Source organism: Symphalangus syndactylus, chromosome 14 (genome assembly GCF_028878055.3).
Source record: "Symphalangus syndactylus isolate Jambi chromosome 14, NHGRI_mSymSyn1-v2.1_pri, whole genome shotgun sequence".
Taxonomy (NCBI): domain Eukaryota; kingdom Metazoa; phylum Chordata; class Mammalia; order Primates; family Hylobatidae; genus Symphalangus; species Symphalangus syndactylus.
In genome coordinates, this window is record NC_072436.2 from 13,237,370 (window position 1) to 13,253,082 (window position 15,713).

The following is a 15,713-nucleotide window of genomic DNA, read 5'->3' on the forward strand; positions in this document are numbered from 1 at the left end:
GGGAGGTGGGGATGGCTTCCTGGCCTGGTTAGCAGTCACCTGCCTGCTATACTTCCCACCGTGGTCAAGAGAATGCATGGGGTCTGTGACTGCACCCAGCGTGTCCTGGGCATCGCCCCGTGGAGCAGAAGGAGCCTGGGATGTGGCAGCGCTCAGCCCTGAGCTCAAATTCCAGACCAGCCACTGTCCTGCTGGGCAGCTTTGAGCAGATTACTTAACCTCTCTGAGCCTCCGTTCCCTTTTGGTAGAGTGGGGATGGCAATGTCTACCTTCCTGGGGTGACTATGGGGGTTTAGCAGTCACCAAGGTGGAGGGTCTGGCACACAGGTATTGGATAAAAAAGTCACATTAATCCAGGGACATGGGCATTTGCAGGTACGTGAGTTAGGAAAGAGGGAGCGTGAGGCTGGTAAACTTCTACACCAGCCTGAGACTGGGTAAGGACAGACTCCAGCTCTGACAAGTTGCTCGGGAGGCTCTGGGACCTGCCAGGCCTGGGGGAACCCACTCAGCATTCTGGGCAGTGACCTCTCACACTGGCCTGCGCGGAGCATCTGCAGAAGCAGCAGAAGGCTGCGGTGCCTCCAACCCCGCCTGGCTCCCCTTTCTCCCTCCCACATCTCTTCCCTCCCTCCTTCCCTCTCCCTCTAACTCATCTGCAAGCACCAGCCAGTTGGCAGGCTGGACACTCAGCAAAGGAGCCATGGAGACTTCTTGCTGGTTTTGGCCGAGACCACTAGTTCTGTGTGTTGAGTCCCCAGAGGCTAATTCCAGCAGAGGAGGGACAAAGTAAGTCCTGAGAGGTCCAGTGAAGCAGCGAACCAGAGAACACCCACAGAGGCAGGCTGGGCCTCAGTTTCAGAGTGGTTTCCCCTTTTCTTCCGGGGCCGGTGTCCTTTGATCCCACGGACCAGACAGAGGTGTCCCCATGGATGTCAGAAATCCAGCTCCCCGCTAGGAGGGGGTGAGTATCGTTTGAGCGTCAGCTCGTCCAGGGCAGGGGCTTTGTTTGGCTCCTTGTTGCATCTCAAGCATGTCATTTGTGCCCACTGCACAGGAGATGAGCAGGTCTCTGATGCCACTGGGGGACTCTGCCATAGAGAAGGATTCAGCACGGGGCCCTGCTCATTGTCGGCTGGCTGGGGGATGGCGGCGTGGGGAGGCTGACTGGTGGGGGTTACTCGCTATTCCATGGCTTATAACTGGAGCACATGTGATGGCCAAGAGGCAAAAAGCAAAGTGCCCAGGAAGACCCTGACCAGCCTGAGGGATGCAGGCAGGTGGCCTCAGTGTCCAGGTGAGGGTGGGAGAAATCCAGGGGCAGGGGAAGGTGTGCTCGGGGCCTCTGTGTTGGTTTTTCCTCCCGAGCTGGTAATGCCAAGGCCAGTGAGGTCCTGAATTGTAGCCATCACATTGCAGGGACCTCCACTTTGCTTAGTGGGAAGCAGACAGGTACTGCAGCTTTTTAGCCACCAGCGGTGACAAAACCCGCCTTCTTTGTGGACCTCCCCCTGTGAATCCCCTGTAAAGACAAGGGGCCCAGCAGTCAACATCGATGTAAGGCCTGCAGGGTCAGAAGGACCCAGGTGTGGGCAGCCAGGCCAGCCGGGGACGCATGTCTTCCCTGCCCTTCCTCCATAGGAGGGAGCCTGGCCTGCTCCTCCTTCTAAGCTGCTCACAGGCCTCTCTCATCGCCTGTTCTGTCTTAAGTGGGATTGTGTCAAGACCTCACTATCTCGCCTCTCCCCCCGGTGCTATCCGTGGGCTCTCTGCATTCCCTCCGGCCTGTGCCTTGGCAAAGCCATCCGCTCTGGAGCAGGCGGGGCGGCCATGAAGCCTGAGAGAGAGGTGTGTGTCCTGCTCTCTGCACCGTGACGCCTCCCGCTCCCTGAAAACCAGGGAGAAATTACTCTGCCCAAGCGGAACACACCCGGACAAGCCTCCTCTCCAGCTGTAATTAATACTCTGGGGAAAACACGGACTTGGGGTTTTCATACTTCCACACAAACACACACACACTCACAGATTTCTTTCCATTGTCCTCCGATCCTATCTCAAATGTTTAATGTCCTGCTTCTTTCATGGGTAGCACAAAACCACCCAACTGGATACGTCCAGAAAGCCGAGGGAGACACCAGGGACCCTCTTCAGGTTCCATGATGCAGAACTTGAGCATTTGGGAGCTGATTTGCCAACAAGCAGTGCCCAGGCTGCATCCCTGATGTGCAGCAAAGCAGCTTTGGCTTCTCAGAGTCAGAAATGGCCATGAGTTTGGGTTAACCCTTTGCGGTCAACATTCTGGGGCATTGCTCTTTATTTTCCCCATCACAGTAGCCTAACTGATGCACTAGTCCAAACACGTGTGCACATACCAAGTGCTCCTGCCACCTGACTCATTAGAAAACACTCTGGTGAGGCAGGAGCCTTGCAGTCCCATGAAGCTAGGCAGCTAGCAACTCTGACATTGGAAATATTCTCTCAAAGGACAGGAGAGGGCCGGGCGCAGTGGCCTGTAATCCCAGCACTTTGGGAGGCCGAGGCAGGCGTATCACTTGAGGTCAGGAGTTCAAGACCAGCCTGGCCAATATGGTGAAACCCCATCTCTACTAAAAATACAAAAAAATTAGCCAGGCGTGGTGGCATACGCCTGTGATCCCAGCTACTTGGGAGGCTGAGGCAGGAGAATGGCTTGAGCACGGTAGGCAGAGGTTGCAGTGAGCCGAGACTGTGCCATTGCACTCTAGTCTGGGTGACAGTATGAATGAGACTCTGTCTCAAAAAAAAAAAAAAAAAAGGACAGGGCTGGGCATGGTGGCTCACATCTGTAATCCCAGCACTTTGGGAGGCCAAGATGGGCAGATCACTTGAGGTCAGGAGTTTGACATCAGCCTGACCAACATGGTGAAACCCCATCTCTACTAAAAATACAAAAAAATTAGCCAAGTGTGGTGGTGCACATCTGTAATCCCAGCTACTCAAGAGGTTGAAGCAGGATAATCACTTGAACCTGGGAGGCGGAGGTTACAGTGAGCTGAGATGGTGCCATTACACTCCAACCTGGGTGATAGAGCAAGACTCCATCTCAAAAAACAAACAAACAAACAAACAAAAAAAACAGGAGAACTCAAGTGGGCCAGGAAGGGTGGAGTCCTCTGTGTTTCCCACTGGTCAGAGAGCTCCTTTGGGGTGGTATGAGGAGGTGCGGATGGGAATGGGCTCAGAAATCCAAGCCCGTGAAATCCACAGTCTCCTATGGGGAGGCTTGACTTCTCCAGGGAAATTCTCAGTGTGAAAAGAAGTCTGAACAACCAGGGTTGTGGTCTTGCCTTGGCCACTTCCAACGTGGGCCTGGGCAAATAATTGACCCATCCTAAGCCTCAGTTTCCTCATCTGTAGAATGGGGACACCATTCCTGCCTTCTGAACAGGCCTGTTGTATGGATGACATGGGATGGCAGGTTTCACTTGTGATGACATGTGTCCAAGCTCCTTGTCAGCTGGAGATGCTGTGCCCAGATAAAGGATTGGGTGTGCCTGACTCAGCTGAGGCAGGTGCAGGAACCATGATTTGGAAGACCAAACAGGCTAAGCTTCTCATGGGTCCTCCTCAGCTATTCTCACTGGGGGCAAGGGGGGTGCAGCCTGGAGGCACAGTGACATGCAGTGATGATGAGGGTGGTTGGGTTGCTGGTGGCCTCTAGGTTCCCTTCTCCCCACTTTTCTCAAGTTCCTCACCACCCAGTCTTTCAGAGGCTTGGAGGCATTGTTTTTCTCTCACTTTCTCTCCTTATTTACTTATTTATTTTTTTGAGATGGAGTCTTGCTTTGTCACCCAGGCTGGAGTACAGTGGTACGATCTTGGCTCACTGCTACCTCTGCCTCCTGGGTTCAAGCAATTCTCCTGCTTCAGCCTCCAGAGTAGCTGGGACTACAGGCACCCACCACCACGCCCGGCTAATTTTTTGTATTTTTAGTAGAGACGGGGTTTCACCATGTTGGCCAGGCTGGTCTCAATCTCCTGATCTTGTGATCCGCCTGCCTTGGCCTCCCAAAGTTCTGGGATTACAGGCGTGAGCCACGGCACCTGGCTCTCCTTGTTCTTTACAATCAAAATGTTCCTGAGAAGAAACGCTGTGAAGCAGTCTTGCTAAGCCTTTCCAGAGCTAAGTTCTGGCTCCTGCAGAGCCCTCGTCATTGAGGAGAGGAGGCTGTTCTCAAGGCATGGGAGGCAAAGGTGTCTGTCTCTACACTAGGACTGTGTGTCCCAGGCTCAGAAGTGCTTCTGACAGCCCTGTAGCTCGTCTCCTTCCACCCTGCAGGGGACTGGGGACAAGGGCCAGGCCCAGCCTGTGTATATGCCTGGGTTTGTTCCAGCAGCCGGGCAGTTACTGCAGAGACAGATCCGGTGTAAAGAAGAAAACAGTTCTGCTTTTGGTCAAGATGGAGAAATGGGGACTGATGTGCCTGCCTCCCAGAACAATAACAACAAGCTGAAGACTAGTTTCCAAGACACTGGACAAGATACAGTGAAGGGCAGTGATCCCCCAGTGCTGGTCATAGAGGAGCTGCACGGTCGTCCCAGCTGACTGTCTCAAGGAATTTTTCAAGCCATGGTGCAGGGACCCCAGGTCAAGCCTGGTGTACTCCAGAGCTGAGAGGTGGGGAGCCAAGGTGGCTGGACTTATAAGACAGAGCAATGGTGAGAAGACAGCTGGACAGAGAAAGAGCTCTACAGATACTCAGAGGGTCCCACTGAGTACTCAGCTGAGTACTGATCAGCACAAGCTTTGGAGAAAACCACCCAAGGTTGAGGCAAGAACCCCCTGGAGGGATGAAGGACACAGCACTCGGCGCCCTCATAGGGCCAGAGTAGCTCAGTCCTCACTAGTCGGATTGGAACAGGAACTCTTTACTGTTCATGGGGCACTGGGTAGAGCATGCAGAGTCCTGCCTTAGTAGCAGGAACAATCAGACCTAGGATAAATACAGCCCCGGGCACATCGGGGCTGTATTTATTGTAGAGGAAAATTGCCTTTGTTAACATTATCATTTATATAGAAAATCTGATGGAATTGACACAAAATCTACTAGAACTAGTAAATAGATTTAGCAAGGCTATGGGACACAAGATCAATGTACAAAAAATCTATTTTATTTCTATACACTAGCAACAATCAATCAGAAATTGAAAGAAAAATACCATTTTAAGAAGCATTAAAATATGAATGACATTGGCATAAATCTAAGAAAAGATGTGCAAAATCCATACACTGAAAACCATAAACCATTGATGAAATTAAAGAAGTTCTAAATAAATGGAGAGAAATACCTTGTTTATGAGTCAGAAGGCCCAGTATTGTTAAGATGTCAATGATCGCTGTATTAGTCCTTTCTCATGCTGCTATGAAAAAACACCCAAGACTGAGTAATTTATAAAGGAAAGAGGTTTAGCTGACTCACAGTTCCACATGGCCGGGGAGGCCTCAGGAAACTTACAATCATGGCGGAAGACACCTCTTCACAGGGCGGCAGGAGACAGAATGAGTGCAAGCAGAGAAATACCAGACACTTACAAAACCGTCGGATCTCGTGAGACTCACCCATTATCACGAGAACAGCAGGGGTAAAAATGCTCCCGTGGGCCAATTACCTCCACCTGGCCCTGCGCTTGACACATGGGGATTACAATTAGAGGTGAGATAGGCATACCAATCCCTCAAACTGACTTATAGATTCAATTCAATCCCGATCAAAATCCCAGCGGGCATTTTTTTTTCTTAGAAATTTACACACTAATTCTAAAATTCATATAGAAATGTAAGAGGCCTAGAAGAGCCAATACAACTTTGAAAAAGAAGGACAAAGAACGGGAAGATTACCTGGTTTTAAGGCTTACTAGGAAGCCACAACAATCACTGTAATAGCTGTGGTAGGACTGGCATCAAGACAGCACAACAGATCCAAGAAACAGAATACCAAACCCAGACATAGACTCACATACACATGACAACTGATTTTTGATAAGACTGCAGGGACAATTCAACGGGGGAAAGGATGACCTTTTTAATAAGTAATAACAAAATCATTGGACATCCATATGGAGAAAAATAAACTTCAATCTATAGCTTGCCCCATGCACAAAAGCTAATTCGAGATAAATCATGGAACTAAATGTAAAACCTGAAACTATAGAAGATCTAGAAGAAAGCATAGAAGAAAAAAACTCTTTACTTCTTAGCAAAGAAGACATAATAAACGCCAAACAACCACACGAATAGATTCTCAACATCATTAGTCACTAGGGAAATATAGATTAAAACCACAGTGAGCTACCACTATACACCTAGTCGAATGGCTAAAGTTATGAAGACTGACAACACCAAGGGTTGCGGAGGCTGAAGAACTGCAATTCTCACCCATGACTGGTGGGAACGTAAAGTCGTGCAACCACTTTGGAAAACCGTTTGGCACTTATTTAGGGCATTAAAATACACTTACCTTGAGATGCAGCCATTTCACCCAAGAGAAAACAAAGAATACATCCATGCACAGACTTGCACACAAATATTCACGGCAGCTTTGTTTGTAACAGCCCCAGACTAGAAACAGCCCAAATGTCCTTCAAGGAGTGAATGAGTCAGTGCTTTGTAGCTCAATCCCAGCGTGGAATACTACTTGGCCAGAACAATGAGAAAAGTATCTCTATGTCCAACATCACAGAGGAACCTCTGGATAACTATGAGAAGCGAAAGAAGCCAAGCAATAAATGATCACAGATGCTACGATTCTATTTATATAAAACTCCAGAAAATATACATATTCTACAGCGACAAGAAGCAGAGTCGGTGCTTGCCTTGGAAGAGGGGACTGGGTGGGGTGTGAGGAAGAGATTATGAAGGGGCATAATGTCATGGTTGGGGGTGATGAATACATCCATTATCTTGATTGTGATGACGGTGTCATGGGTATACATATATATCAAAGCTTATCAAATTGCATACTCTCTGTGAAGTTTATCATACTCCCATTGTACTTCAATAAAGCTATTTAAAAAACAAATGTGCAAAAATCCAAGTTTACAGGGCCAGGCAAATGACTGCATCAATACATAGAGTGCAAATGGATTCCTTTTTTTTTTTTTTTTTTTTTTTTAGGCGGAGTCTTGCTCTGTTGCCCAGGCTGGAATGCAGTGGTGCAATCTCGGCTCATTGCAACCTCTGCCTCCCGGGTTCAAGTGATTCTCGTGCCTCAGCCTCCCGCATAGCTGGGATTATAGGTGCCTGTCACCATGCCCGGCTAATTTTTATATTTTTAGTAGAGACAGGGTTTCACTACATTGGCCAGGCTGGTCTTGAACTCCTGACCTCAGGGTGATACGCCCGCCTTGGCCTCCCAAAGTGCTGGGATTACAGGCGTGAGCCACCACGCCTGGCCCCGCAAATGGATTCTTTATTCTACAAATGACTCACCTGGGGGCTCCTTCTGATGCTTCCCTGTAAAACAGATTCCGTTTACAGCGGTGGCATCTCAGGAGGCGGCTGTGTGAAGGCTGCTGCCCTCCTCGTGGTGAACACCTGGGGGCGCCTGTGAGGCCAACACCTGGCGGCCTTCCTGTCTCCTCCCACGGAAAACTGCATCTAACCCTGACCCACAGGGGCAGCCACTCGGTAGGGGGGACCCTGTTACACACGGCCCACTGTGGGAAGCCTGAGGCCATGTGAAGGGGACCCCCTGGGCTCTGTCTCTGTCCTTTGCCTGCTGGAAAGCCGGAAAGCAGGGAGCAGAGCCCGAGCTGCCCCTGCCCGCAGCCCTGAGTGGCTCCGAGGTGACCTGCTGCTAGGATGGAAGAACCTGGCTCAGGTCTAGCTCCAGGCCATTTGGTCAGCGCCCATTTCTGAGCCGAGGGTGGGCTTAGGGCAAACGCGGTGCAAAAAACAGTGCCAAACTTTTCTAGTTTTGGCTGAAGACTTCATACTCTGACGAATCTAGTTTCCGGTCCTGATGTTTGAAAAACGCAGCGCTGGCCTTGTGCACACACCACCCAAGACTCAGGACCTAGCAGAAGAGAGGCCACCTGAGGGCCGATGGCTGCCAATACGTGGCAAGTCTGCATTTTCTAATTTTGTTCACACTAAATATACATTACAGATGATCTCCAACTTAGGAAGGTTTGACTTACGATTGACTTTGAATTTTTTTATGTTCGTTGGGTTTATTGCGGGCATTAAATGCATTTTTTTTTTTTTTTTGAGATGGAGTCTTGCTCTGTTGACCAGGCTGGAATGCAGTGGTGTGATCTCAGCTCATGCAATCTCTGCCTCCCGGGTTCAAGCGATTCTCCTGCCTCAGCCTACCAGTAGCTGGGACTACAGGCATCCGCCACCATGCCCGGCTAATTTTTGTATTTTTAGTAGAGATGGGGTTTCGCCATGTTGGCCAGCCTGGCCTTGAACTGCTGACCTCAGGTGATCTGCCCACCTTGGCCTCCCAAAGTGTTGGGATTACAAGCATGAGCCACCACGCCCGGTCCATTAAATGCATTTTTGACTTACAATGTTTTCACCTTATGATGGGTTTATCAGGACATAACCCCATTGAAAGTCCAGAAGCATCATACTTGTATAATAATCTCCCCAAAGTAAACTCTGCAAGTGAATCCGTGGAGGGGGTCAGCCATAGGTGGGTAACGGGGGTTGGAGGTACGGAGCAATGGACCAATGGGCTCAGGCAGTAGTAGCCGGTCCCCCAGTGAGGGTCAACACTGGGAACTGAGCCGATATCTGAAGCCCCTTCCCCGAGGAGACCAGGCCATGGAGATGAGTCAGACCACCCTGGACCAGCAAGCTGGGGCTGCCTGAGGGATGGGTGGCCATGCATGGAGCACCTGGGGTGGGGGACCTTGGGGTTGGGGGAGGGAAAGGATCAGGAAGGCAGTGACATTGCTTTTCGGGCCAGCCAGAATTGCCTAAAACATTACCCCATTTATCCATTTCCCTTTCAGCCCCTCCGGCCCCCCAGTCCTGCCTTTCCCCGCACATTGTGGGCTCATCCATGGGGGACAAGAGAGAAGACCACACAGAGGTGCTAAATGGCGCCAAGCCTTCCCTCCACAGCCCCCAAACTCTTCCTCCCTCCAGTGGCTGGGAAACCCCAGAAACTCCTGGCTTTCATTATCAGCAGCTCCCAAGATGTTCAACATGCTCATATCTGTCAAAAACTATTCAGGAAAAATAGAGAAAGTCTTTATACCTTTTATTCAGCCAATTTTCCCCGAGGCACTCTGGGCTCTCTAAGAAAAGAAAAAGAGAGAAAGGAGAGAGAATCACAATCAATGTTGTCATCATGCATCTGGTTGCTGGCGACGCTATTTGCTCATCAACTAGGGAAGTCTGGAGGTGGAAACATTATCTCCCTGGGAGTGCGAGGAAACCTGCCTGGGTTAACCTCTGGCTGCCATCCGCATCTCAAGCATGGCTGGGAGGCAGCGTTTAGATAACAGGCAGAGATAAAGCAAAACAGGGCATGGTGGACCGGCCACCCTGAGGTTTCAGACTCATTTTCTCTGCGACTCTGGATGTTCCTTTCTTTCCCCCACCTCAAACTCCAAGCAATCCCCTTCCTCTTCTCCTAGCACTCCCCAGCCTGGTTTGGGGTTGTCCACAAATGCAGACCTTGTGGCTTGTTGATGGTGACGTTTAGTTTCACACTGGGTTTCCTCTGCCATGCCGTGGGGATTTGCTTCCTCCTCCAGGTGTAGGGCGGGGGTCACTTCGAGTGTGGTCATGGCATGCACGTTCATTTTATTTATTTATTTGTTTCTGGAGATGGAGTCTCACTCTGTCGCCTAGTCTGGAGTGCAATGGTGCGATCTTGGCTCCCTGCAACCTCTGCCTCCTGGGTTCAAGTGATTCTTGTGCCTCAGCCACCCGAGTAGCTGGGAGTACAGGTGTGTGCCACCATGCCCAGCTAATTTTTTGTATTTTTAGTAGAGACGGGGTCTCGCCATGTTGCCCAGGGTGGTCTCGACCTACTGAGCTCAGGCAATCCACCCGCCTCGGCCTGCACATTCATTTTATATTATTAAAGAAAAATCATTTAGCACATTCTAAATCCCACCAAACACATAATTATAGAGGTAATCGTTGTGTGTTATTGTGAATCAGGTGCACCTACCAGCGGCAGGAACAGCTCAGTGATACAGATAGACTGGCAAGGACCACCACTCACTCACTTTATAATCCAGGGCCTGGGGCCAGGGTATCCGCTCCTGCCTAAGTCACAAAGCTAGCTCACCGGGGCCTGGGACTTCACACGAGTGCCTGGACACCTTCCTTTTCTTAGTAGGTCATTGTTTAGAAACGAAGGGGTATGTGTATAGTGTGCTTTAAACAAACTTAGATTTCCTTCCTTTATTTTAGTAATGTTTCATAATTTTCTGTGTACATGACTTGCACATTTTTTAATTGTGGTAAAATATACATAATATAAAATTTACAATTTTAACCATTTTCAAATGTACAATTCAGTGGTATTGAGTATATTCACACTGCTGTCAATCACCACTGCTCTCTGATGCCTGAATCTTTTCGTTACTCCAAAAGGAATATCCATACCTGTTAAGACACCACTCCCTGCCCCCAGCCTCCCGTGCATATGAGTATGTGTGCGTATTTTTTTAAAACTTAGTGTAAAAAAATAAAAGCAAGTGAAAAGCTTCTGGAATTGAAAGACGGTCAGTCTGGGCCTCTTTCTTCAGATCTAGAAAAATCACCACCACCGTCTTCATCCACATCACTGTAAAAAGGTTACCATGTGTTCTCATTGTTCAATTCCCACCTATGAGTGAGAACATGCGGTGTTTGGTTTTTTGTCCTTGCGATAGTTTGCTGATGGGGTGGGGGGGAGGGGGAAGGGATAGCATTAGGAGATATATCTAATGCTAAAAGACAAGTGTGTGCAGCACACCAACATGGCACATGTATACATATGTAACAAACCTGCACGTTGTGCACATGTACCCTAAAACTTAAAGTATAATTAAAAAGAAAGGTAAAAAACAAAAAAAGGTTGCCACGGTCGTTTAGTTTGCATGGTTTGTGAGCCAGGCACCTCCCGTACATTGCTTCATTCAGCCCTCCCAACAGCACTAGCAGGCAGGTACACTTCTTACTCTTCCCATTCTTCCGATAAAGAAACCAAGGCCCCAGCTGGTGAAGTGACTGTGGCCACAGTAACTGGGTCAGCCGGCCCGTCCCCGAGCCGGTTACCCGATCTGCCTGTCTCCCCACAGGTGGAAAGAAGTACCCCACCCTGTGGGAGGCGAGAATGAACGTGGCCACAGAACACCGAACTGCGCAGGGCCTGGCTTCCCTGCTGGAGTTTGTGCAGATCACAATGGCAGTATTGGGTACATCATAGGCGGGCCCCTCCCAGCCGCATCAGGGAGGGCTATGGGCCAAGGAGCAGCTGAACCTAAACTGGGCGCTGGGCGGGCCATTTCCAAGGTGGCCCCGTGGAGCCCCTGTTCTCCTCCCCAGTAAAATGGCAAAGGTAACTTCTGGCCCATGGAGCCATTTCCACACACAGCTCACAAAGTGACGCTGAGAAGGCAGGTGCGATTGGAAGGCACTGCCACTGAGAGTCACTTCGAAAGGAAATGTGTCATCTGAGCGGCTTGCATCAACTGCTGCCTTCATTAATTTGGGGGATTTTTTCTTTTTTTGAGACGGAGTCTCGCTCTGTTGCCCAGGCTGGAGTGCTACGGTGCGATCTCAGCTCGCTGCAACCTCCGCCTCTCAGGTTCAAGCGATTCTCCTGCCTCAGCCTCCGAAGTAGCTGGGATTATAGGCATGCACCACCGTGCCTGGCTAATTTTTGTATTTTTGGTAGACATGGGGTTTCACCATGTTGGTCAGGCTGGTCTTGAACACCTGACCTCAGGTGATCCACCCGCCTCGGCCTCCCAGAGTGCTGGGATTACAGGTGTGAGCCACCACACCCAGCTGGATTTTCTTATTGGTGATTTCTTTTCTTGAAGTGAGTTCTTCCAATTCAATACAATTTGGTTCCATTGAATCCAGCCCCACTGAACAAACACACAGCCGGGCATTTGGATCTGGAGCCAGGTCCGGAGACTTGGAAGGGTACGTCTGTGGCTCCGCTGGAGGCAGGCTCGGGCCTGTGGGCTGAGAAGGTGAAGCAGGACTAAGCCAAAGATTCAGGGCTTCACCTCTCTTCCCGAACACCTCCGTGTCCCCTGTCCTTTCTCCTCTACTGGCCCAGGCTCTGTTCCTAAGCCCTTAGATTTTCTCCCAGCAAAATAACTCTTTTTGGCTCTGGAATTCCCAGTCTTTGGGCCACATCAGCCCAGATGGGAGCTGGCAGAGCTCCCTGTTCACCCCACCCCATCCACCCCAGCTTCCCTGCCTCTGCCAACCCTTCTCTCCTGAGAGATGGCTGGCATCCCTCGAGTTCTCTTAAATGTGTCACACACTTGCGAGTGTCTTTATTTGGTCAAGGTGAAATATGTCCTACCTGCACTGTGTGAACCCCGGGGTTGCAGTGGCATCTGGAGGCCCAGGGGCTGAGCCGCATTTCAATCACCAAACAGTCCCCATTTTTGAAAGCTCCAGAACTAGAGGGATGTTCAAAGAGCCGGTCGAGCCTGATGCCTCAACCACAGGGGCCAACCTGTTTTCCTGGCTCTTCGGGCCAGGAGCTTCCCGAGCCCAGCTTCGTCCTCCATCCTTTCACAGAACCTCCAGGGTCATGCAATTCCCTGCACCTCCCCAGAGGCCCTTGTGCATGGAAAGGAAGGTGGTTTCTGTGCGGAGCAGCTCGCAATTTGGGAGCAACCAACTCCTGCGGTGGCCTGGTTGCCCCTCCCTGGGATGGCGCCTGGCTTCGTGTTTCTGAGCTGAATGTCGGCTCCCCTCCTCTTCTGCACTCCAGCATTTTCTATGTCTCTGGTCCCTTCCCCACCTACCCAATCCTGGGGGCGGGGGAAGGAGAGAGGCCCCCCGGGTTCATTCCCATTCCACGGGCCTTTTGGATGACATCCCAGGGGCGTGCTCCCAGGGTCATGAAACACGGAGCTGATTCTCAGCCTCACTGTTAGCAAACACTGCTCTCAGCCGCTCAGCGGGATAATCAATTATGGTAATTTTTGCCTCCGTGAATCAGGTTCATGGAGGAACACAGGGATCAGCACAGTGGTGCTGACTTCCCCAAGTGCACATGCAGTCACGCCCTTCAGCAAAGCCCAGACAGAGCAAGACCCGCCTGCCAGGCTCAAATTGTCCCCACACTCCCAGAGTCCACTCCACACTGCCCACTGCCCCCAGGAGACGGCGGGGCACTGCACAGCTCTGCACTCTTCCCGGGGGAGCAGGGAGTGCTGTGGTTGGGGTGAGTGCCCAATGTGGAGCCCCTGGTCTGCTTTCCCACTAGACTGTGATACCTCCATGGGCAGAGGCCATATCTTAGAGGTCCTGGTATCCCCAGACACTGGTGTGGGGCCACCATGCACCAGAGGCAGTGGATGTTTGCTGAATGAATGAACAAAGGAATGAAACTGTAACAGGTAAGGGTTTGACTCCAGAGGTCAGAGCTGGACCCCGGTTTTGAAGCATGGGATTGGATCCTTTGAGAATAATATTTGCTCTTGGGGAATCTCAGCCACGGATGTGCATTTATTCACCCGGAGAGGCCTTTTCTCACATTCTCCCTCTCTGTCCTGTCTCTCCTTTAGGCCCCTTGATTCCACCTGGCTCACATTTCAACCTCCCACCTTCCCACTAGTCCCTCCAAAGATGAGGTCCTTGTGGGCTTTTCCCTGCGATTCTCCTCAAGGACATGTTATTCTGTCTTTATTGAACTCCATCCAAAGGACGGAAGTCTCCCACCTCCCAAAGCCTTTAACCCTAGCTGTCTTCTGTTGATAAAACATTTCATTCTTCAGAAATTAAACTGGGGCTTGCTTGTGTGGCCCTTGAAATGAAAAGCACACGTGTGCAACTCATCGTTAGTGGATCACGCAAGACAACTGGCCAGAAAAAAACCGCTCATGTCAAAATCAGACCACTCCCACTCATTGGTGGCCCTTCAGCTTTGCCGTCACACATACATCCCTTCTTTCCCCAGATAGATGCACGGAACAAGCGGAACATGGATTTCTGCATGGATGTATCCCCGGCTATTTGATAAAGTCAATTTCTTAGCAGTGGCCATCATGTCTCTTATTTATTGAGCATCTACTGTGTCAGGCACTGAATATACATCATTGACCCCAAGTCAGCCCCATTAGGGACACATTCCTACCCTTGATACCAAGATGAGAAAAAGGATATTCTGATGTTTCTCCTGGTCTGTTTCACTTTATTTTTTAAATTTTTCTTTTTTTTTTTGAGATGGAGTCTTGCTCTGTTGCCCAGGCTGGAGTGCAGTGGCGCAATCTCGGCTCACTGCAAACTCCGCCTCCCAGGTTCACGCCATTCTCCTGCCTCAGCCTCCCAAGTAGCTGGGACTACAGGCACCCACCACCACGCCCCGCTAATTTTTTTGTATTTTTAGTAGAGATGGGGTTTCACCATGTTAGCCAGGATGGTCTTGATCTCTTGACCTCGTGATCCACCCACCTTAGCCTCCCAAAGTTCTGGGATTACAGGCGTGAGCCACTGCACCTGGCCTAAATTTTTCAATTAAAAAAAATTTTTTTTTGAGCAGGATCTTGCTCTGATGCTCAGGCTGGAGTGCAGTGGCACAATCATAGCTCACTGCAGCCTCGATCTCCTGGGTTTAAGTCACCTTCCCACCTTAGCCTCCCAAGTAGCTGAGACTACAGGCATGCACCAACATGCCTGGCTGGCTGGCTATCTATCATCTATCTATCTATCTATCTATCTATCTATCTATCTATCTATCTATTTTTTTTTTTGGTAGAGACCGGGGGGTCTCAGTATGTTGCCCAGGTTGGTCTTGAACTCCTGGCCTCAAGTGATCCTCCCACTTCGGCCTTCCAATGTGCTGGGGCTACAGATGTGAACCATGGCACCCGGCCTGTTTCGCTTTAAGTTTGAGCCCTCTGCGTAACGCCATCCTGCACTTCTGGGGAGGTGATATATGGAGATTCCATCATTTTGGGACACCTGCACCTCTTCTTAACTCCACTGGCAAGGACAACTGAATCAGCCACAGGTGATGGCTGGGAAGAGGGGCAGGGAAAAATGGAGCCTGTCCTGGTGCCAGGGTTTAGGGGAGCACATCTAACTGATGTTGTTGTGGAAGGTACTGAAGAAGGTGACGGTGACCACGTGGAACTGTTTGTGCGGGAGGAAGCTTGACTGTCTGAAGCAGGGAGTTGGTTTTTGTCACTTTGGCTGCCATGATAATACCATAGACTGCGGCTTAAACAACAGAAATGTATTTCTCCCAGTTCTGGAGGCTGGAAGTCTGTGATTAGGGAGCAGCATAGTCAAGCACTGGTGAGGGCTCTTGTCCTGGCTTGCAGACAGCCGCCTTCTCACTGTGTCTTCACCTGGCAAGGAGACAGCGTGAAAGCAGGCTCCCTGGTGTCTGTTCTTATAAGGGCACTAATCCCATTACCCAAGGGACCCTCCCTCATGACCTCATCTAACCCTAATCACCTCCCAAAGGTCCCATCCCCAGATATCATCCCTTAGGGGGTTAGGGCTTCCAAATAGGAATTTTGGGGAG

General features: G+C 50.3%; 1 protein-coding gene across 1 annotated transcript in view; it reads right to left on the bottom strand.

Annotated features, from left to right (window-relative positions):
• Positions 1 to 9,244: 9,244 nt before the first annotated feature.
• Positions 9,245 to 15,713, bottom strand: part of LOC134732416 (mucin-2-like) — a 319,755-nt gene continuing 313,286 nt past the window's right edge. The window contains exon 4 of the mRNA XM_063617376.1: positions 9,245 to 9,288. The gene's annotated coding sequence lies outside the window, so the exon portion shown is untranslated. The remainder of the gene's footprint in view (positions 9,289 to 15,713) is intronic.